Here is a 7,356-nt window from a genome sequence, read left to right as displayed (position 1 = left end):
TGTAAACAAATCCTCAGAGTTTAACCAGCAATAAGGAACTGGCTACCTTCCTTCCCTGGCCTTAGTTGTTGTGTTTGTACCAAATCCTGATATTTATTTTTATCACCTTTCAAGGGAACTTCAAGCTTACGACTAGGATATTGGTTGCTTTGGTGCTCCTGTCAATCTGGCATAATCCGAAGAGGTTTCCACAGAAAAAGAACAGTATTCACAACACAATTACCCTACATTCTTTTTCATTCTAGCCTAACACAGCTGTCCATGTATGTACACCACCCACGTAACCACCACCCCTCTCTACAACCCTCTCATGGAAGGTACTAAGAGAAGCCATTTTATTTATTTCTTTGCTTCCAAGTGGGACTCTTCTATTTGAGCCATTCCAGAAAGAGGAGAATTAAAAATTTTACTAATTAATGAATCTAGATTTGATATTGTGAGAAACTCATCATTTGTGGAACTAACTTCATAGAAAGCATGGGCTTCAACAGAAGCAAGGACGGTAAGAAGAGCCAAGTGTCTCTGTTTACTTCTTTAGAAAATCTGCAGCAAACCTCCTAGAAGCAGGAGGCAGGATGACCTTCCCGTGGTGTGAAGACAGATGCAGCAAAGGCACCCCCACCCCCACCTTCCAATGCCAGTACTTGAGACACTTTTTTATGAGGGATTTTATGACAAACTTTACTTAACATATAACACTTAACAACATCTCTCATCCAAGGAGGAGGAAATATAGATATTTATTGACATATAGTGTCATAAAATGGATGAAAATTGACTATGGAGATGGAAGAGGAGGGGTTTCTCCCCTTCCCCAGGTATGCAAATTATCTGACTTAATTTGTGTAGTTTATACTTTTCTGTGCTTTGTGTTCTTCTCAGTAGTGAGGTTGAGAAATTATCTCATTGTTAATAAAGAACACAGTGGGGGGAAGGGAGGGAATGAAAGACATATAGATGTAGGCATAATGGGTACTTTGTCCCATTTGAACCCTACACCCTTTCCATAAGTCCGGGTTCAGGAGCACTGGAGATAAATGGAACCTGACAAGGAACCCAGGTCCTGGCAAACAGCTTCTGTACTCAAAACCTCCAGTTTCTTCAGTCTTACCTAGAATTTCACAGGTCTTTGCATTTCACTCTCTCATGAATAACAGATGTTCAGTATCAAATGATGTCCAAAGTGAAAAAAACAAAAACAAAAACAAAAAAAAACTTGCCTATAGCTATGTTTTTTTTTTTTTTTTTTTGGAATTCCATTCTCCCTATCTCCGACTACTGTAATCCTACACAGTCATCACAGTCCAGTTTAAATGTTACCTCCTGCCCATAATTTCTGGGATAATCTGTGTCAGAAGCAATTTATTTCCTTTGACCTCCTCTACTCCTTTCTGTCAGTCTTACCATAGCTGTTGTAGTTATTGTGTCTTCCCTTTCTCCCTCATGCAACTATAAGTTCTGGAGTAGAGAGACTGTACCCTGTATATTTTTATATTCTCTCCACAGTGCTTAACATAAAGCTAAAGAATTGTTAAATAGCTTTCATGTATGGCATACAGTTGTCTGGAAAGAGGCCATGGGTAGAGAAGTAGAAGTAGGAGCATTATGAATATTGATTAAGAATATTATTGTTAATGTAGGTCTGGACATGATGCTTTCAGTAATAGATCATATTATAAGTAAATTTTTATTGTGCCAGTCTAATTATTCCCATATTATATATTATTTATAATATAATATATTTATATATATATATTTATATTTATATATATTTATAATAATATATTTATATTATATGTATTCTTATTTAAATATAGGGCTTTTCCTAGTGGGAAATAAGCAATAAGCAGGAAAACAAATGTTCAAATGATTACAGAGTATGATAAATACCTGAAGGAAATAAACTGGGTCTAGTGATAAAGAATAACAAGGATTTTTCATTAAATATGGAGATTAGTAAAGGTCTTTATGGTCATGGTCATGTATTTATCATACTACGATTATGAGTTAATTAATTTCCTACTTTAAGGACACTAATAATAAAACCAGTAACAGAACGAGAAGAAGACCTTGCCACCAGTGGTGTGTTTGTCAACCCAGCCTTAGGATTGGTTCCTTCTTTGTACCAGCTTCCCAACCTCTCCCCTGTTTTGGGCCATGGGGAAGTCAGGACCCTCCCCTTGCCTCAGGATGGACCCTGCCCTTTCTTCTCCAGGCAAGGAGTTGGCAAACAAAACAGGGGTTAAGGGCTTTGATCTTGCTAGATACTTGGAGACAGATTAGGCTGGAGGCCTCTGAAATAATGCCCCAGGATGTGAGAAACTGGGGAAGAGATGGATACAGATGTATCAAAGAGAGAGGCAAATTGCTGTTACAGAGACTCCCTTTCACCTCCCACCTCAGTCTCAGTGTGTTCTGGGTTCTGTACTCCTTGGAGGAGCTGCTCAAGGCTTTTGGGCTTTTGGGAAGGGGGGCGAAGATATCCCCTGAGTGACTTTAAAAGAAACCCCCTATACCCCTTGCAGTCATTCCTGGATCCCTTCTCCAAGGCTGAAGACAACCAAGGTTGTAAGAAGCAGGCAGTCTCCCAGTATCCCAGCAGCCTCAGGCAGTTCTTTCATTAGCAGGGTCTTCCTTTGTCTACTTCCCTGCCCCACTCCTCTTGGTACAGGTTAGTAACATTAGTTTCTGTCTCTTTCATACCAGTGGTTGCATTAGGAAATTCTTGGAAAGAGATAAAGAAGGAGAGAGAGAGAGAGAAAAGAAAACAGAAAAGTAAAGAAAAAAGAAAGAAAAGGAAAGGAAAGGGAAGGGAAGGAAAGGAAAGGAAAGGAAAGGAAAGGGAAGGGAAGGGAAGGGAAGGGAAGGGAAGGGAAGGGAAGGGAAGGAAAGGAAAGGAAAGGAAAGGAGGAAAGGAAGAAGGAAGGATAGGCTTGGGAGTGGATAAGAAGAATCTGAGAATGGAACCTGGAGCTTTACACCCACAAATCCTTTCCTGACCTTGTTTCCTGTTGGGAGAACACATTTTAGTTGGTAGCTCAAGAGTAATGGTTTGCCTTCTGACAAAGACCCTGGCATCCTTGGTCATGCTGAGGGACACCTCAGACTGTTGCGAAGGGCTTACATAGGTTGTCATAAGTTCCTCTAATTGAAGTTGTAGCCTCACTCTTCAGCCTTCCCCCACCCCATTGGGACCAACTTCTCTGCAAGTGGTATCCTGGACAAGGGTAAAAGCTTCAAGAGGAGCCCTACCTCTCTGCTCCATAGTCCAGAATTGTGTCTAGAGTACTTTCACTACTTTGTTTTGAGATCCTTGTTGCAGAAGGAAGACCTATACTTTCTTCTAGCTGCTCAGGGTGCACATAAGACACACTCCTGATCCTCAAAGATGGACAGGCAGTTTGGGGTAGGAGTACATATAGAGCCCTTGAAGTCAAACAGCCAAGTTCTTGTCCAAGCTGGGCCACTTGCTCTCCCTGAAGCAGGAGGTACATCTAACATCTGCATTAGGGCTGGCACCTGAAATGAGTAAGTAGGTTTTAGATCTGGCAAAGGATTTCATACCGTGGGTACAGGGAAGTGCGGTGGGGGGAAAAAGAAAAAAAACACCGCTTGGAAGAAGGAAAGGGAGAAAGACTGGAACATACATGGAGGCAGGGGAATGGAGAAGCTGACACCTGAACCCAGGGAGCCCAAATTTGTATCCAGAGCAGAGTTCATAATCTGTGAACTGTACTCATACTCTAGATCCCAGATTATGGTCCTTTCTGGAGTCTCTCCCTCAATGGCAGCAGCATTATTGGCTCCCTTCTGAGGCAGACAGGATAGGACCTGTGGCTCAGAGAAGGTCAGGACAGATTCTGGTGGCAGAGCTGACATTAATGTGTGTGAATATGGACAGATTTTCCCAGGAACTTTGTTCAAAAGATAGAGAGGAGAGGATGGGAGACTGAGGAAGAAAGAGAGTCCAAGTATCCTCTCTGGGTTCACTAGATTAGAAGATGAGAGAAGGAAAGCCTTTAGTCTGGAAAATTCCCTCTCCACCCTCCCTCCCTCCTGCTGCTAAAGAGACCTCTTGGGCTCTAGCTATAACCAGACATCTGGCCTCTGGGACCTTCAAGTGTGGCTGGCAGGGAAGGGGGCAGGGAGAGCAATTCCCCTTTAGATTCCCTTTAGATTCTTACGGTCTCCATGGCCCTGAGAGGAGCCAGGGAGCTACTCTTTGCAGAGCTCCAGGAAAGCCTGGGGGAAAAGACATGGTCCAGCTTCCTATGCTAAGTTATAGGTCTTCACACACTTGGCTGGTTGCTTCATCGCTGTTCCCTTAAAACCTAGATTCAAGCATGTACACTGGCCTCAAGGTCTATATTCTCTGCTTCAGTATCTCCTTTTGTGGATTTCATATTATATTCAGGGGGGCAGGATTTAGTTCAGAGCTGGTTAAACTCATTGATCATGATGGCTCAGAAGGTGTCTACATTGTTGACCCCACATTAATGGACAGTCATTAGTATCTTATTTGTTTATACTTTGCATGTTGCTTATTTAGCTCTCAATGAAGGTATAGTCCAGGTCCTTATCCTCTCCTCCCTCTTCTCCATGTGATCCCTAATGAGTCCGTCCCCAGCACTTTCCTCAGAGCTTGTCAGACTCTCTTGCTTGGCTGCTTCTGTTTCTCTTTCTCCTTGGTTCCCACTCTCCCTTTTACTGGCTGTGCTAGCTTGCATTAACTCTGAGAACTTTAGGGCTGAACTTCAAATGTCTTTTGACTGCAACATTTTTGGGGAGAGGGTAGGGGAGGCAGTTTTCATATCCAGGTAGGGCTCTCTGAGATCACAACTTGGCACTGGGAGGGAGGCTAGGGAGGCAATAGCAGCAGCTTCACCCTGTCAGCTCTCTGGGCACACCCATCACCCAGCAGCACCTGAGAGGGGACCAAGCTTAGGAGGAATCAGGTGAGATGGAAGAGAATCATAAAGAAAATATGTTTTCCTTCCTGACCTGGCTCCGTCCTCCTGCTCCACACTTGCCTCCTTCTCTGTCAGGATCCCTCCCCATTCTGTCTTCTTCCTTCCTATTTTGCTTCCTTCACCTTTATCTCTGTCAGGCAGATTTGTATGTCTGCGGGCCTCTCTGTCTGTCTCTCTGACTCCAAATAGTTTGTGGTCTGAGATTCTCCAGGGCCGAGTCTGCCATCAGCTCTTCCTTCTAGCTCTCTCCCTCCCTGTGTCCCTCCCTCAGTCTCGGAGGGTCTCTTCTCATCACATCTCTGAGTTTCACTCTGTGTGCCTTTTAGTTTCTACACCCACCATTTTCTCCTGTCTGTATCCTTTTTTCTGCCTCCCCACTCTGTTCCCTCTCTTGCCCCCCCTTCTCTCTTCCTTTCTTCTCTTATCCTGTGTCTTCCAGCCTCTTCCCCTGTTTCTGACTCACACCCCTGCCTCCTTACCTCTTCCCTCATCCTACACCTCAAGGTTCAGATATTCGTGTGAAATCACCTAGATGGGCTCTGACTGCCAAGTCCCCCATTCTGTACCCCCTCCTCCAGGAGAGACTTATGCCCCAACTCTGCATCCTCTGCATTCCTCCAGCCCTGGGCAAATCCTCTTACTTACCTGGTGATTATCTGGGGCCCTGGTGTTTCCCTTAACCTTCCAGCCTCTACCAAGCAGGCAGTGAATAGCACAGGGAGAAAGGGGAAGGGATTGCACTGGGGACCAGATGCAAGGATAGACAGCCTCTCCCCCTGCACTTGCCCTTCTTCCCACAAGCAGATGCACATCTGAGTAAATCCCAGCTTGAGGCAGGGAAAGCAGCCTAGGATGCTGGAACAGACACACATCAAATACCCAGATGCCCTTCCTCTATTGTTCTGCCAAGACAGGCATCCTTCCAAATCCTGCCTACCTCTTTTGCCTCTAGAAATTTTGGCTCTGTAGTCCTGGCTGAGCCACTCATCCACTAATCAGCATAACACCTGGAACAAAGGTGATTCTCAGTTTATGCCCTTGGTCCATGACTACTGGAGATGTGTTAGGGTAGGGTCAATGTGCTCTGTAGGTTTTCCTCCATCAGAGGTCCTTCCTGACATCTGGAGCAATTCTTTCTGTTCCTATTTCAATGCTCTGTCTTTGTATAGTTAGTATAGACCCTGTCCCTTTAGGTAACTGCCACTGTCCTCTCCCCTCCCTCCACCTCCTCCCTGGTCTTTTTTTTTTTTTATGAAATTTATTGTCAAATTGGTTTCCATCCAACACCCAGTGCTCATCCCAACAAGTGCCCTCCTCACTGCCCATCACCCACCCACCCCTCCCTCCTACCCCCCATCAACCCTCAGTTTATTCTCAGTTTTTAAGTCTCTTATGGTTTTCCTCCCTCCCTCTCTAACTTTTTTTTCTTCCCCTCCCCCATGGTCTTCTGTCAAGTTTCTCAGGATCCACATAAGAGTGAAAACATGTGGTATCTGTCTTTCTCTGTGTGACTTATTTCACTTAGCACAACAGTCTCCAGTTCTATCCATGCTGCTACAAAAGGCCATATTTCATCCTTTCTCATTGCCAAGTAGTATTCCATTGTATATATAAACTGCAATTTCTTTATCCATTAATCAGTTGATGGACATTTAGGCTCTTTCCATAATTTGGCTATTGTTGAAATTGCTGCTATAAACATTGGGGTACAAGTGCCCCTATGCATCAGCACCCTAGTCTTTAAGTAAACTAATTTTGAGGATCTCAGCACTATCAGGTAGAGGCAGTGGTGCCTCTTTTCCTTGAGACCCATGCCTTCTTGGACATATCACTTGTACATTCAGCCCTTGGTCTCTAAGTGGGCCCCACTTTTTCCAATGCAGACGTCTTGCCTCTGTTTCAACACTAAAGTTCTGGGAAGGAGGAGGCACCTTATTTTGGTCATGTTTCAGGGTCTTGTAAGCTCAATGCAATGATTGTATAGAGAAGGAAGCTCTCTAGGCAGGGACTATATCTTTTTCATTACTTCCTCCAGCACAATGCTCAATGCATATTCAGTTAGAATATGCTATTTGCTCTGAATATCTGTCTCAGAAAATCTCTTGTGGTATGGCTTAAGTGAGTTCCCTTTTGTTTTTATTCCTGGAGTGATATGAAACATGGGTGTGGAGACAGGGATGAATGGTGGTAGAGGAACCTAGTAGGAGATTCTGGGAGAGGCAGCTGAGGGGAGAAGGCTGCTTCTATCCTTGTTTACAGGGCTGCTGAGTGGGCTCTTAGCTGGTCCTGGGACTGGACTTCAAATCACCATAGTCTGGCTCCACCCAGCTCCCCACATTCTCCTTCTGTTAACCAGACCTCCTCCACATTCAGGACCCTGAGAAGC

The sequence above is a fragment of the Lynx canadensis genome, chromosome B4, assembly GCF_007474595.2.
Source record: "Lynx canadensis isolate LIC74 chromosome B4, mLynCan4.pri.v2, whole genome shotgun sequence".
In the NCBI taxonomy this organism is placed as follows: Eukaryota; Metazoa; Chordata; class Mammalia; order Carnivora; family Felidae; genus Lynx; species Lynx canadensis.
The sequence above is the reverse complement of the archived record's forward strand: the minus strand, read 5'-3'. Positions refer to the sequence as shown.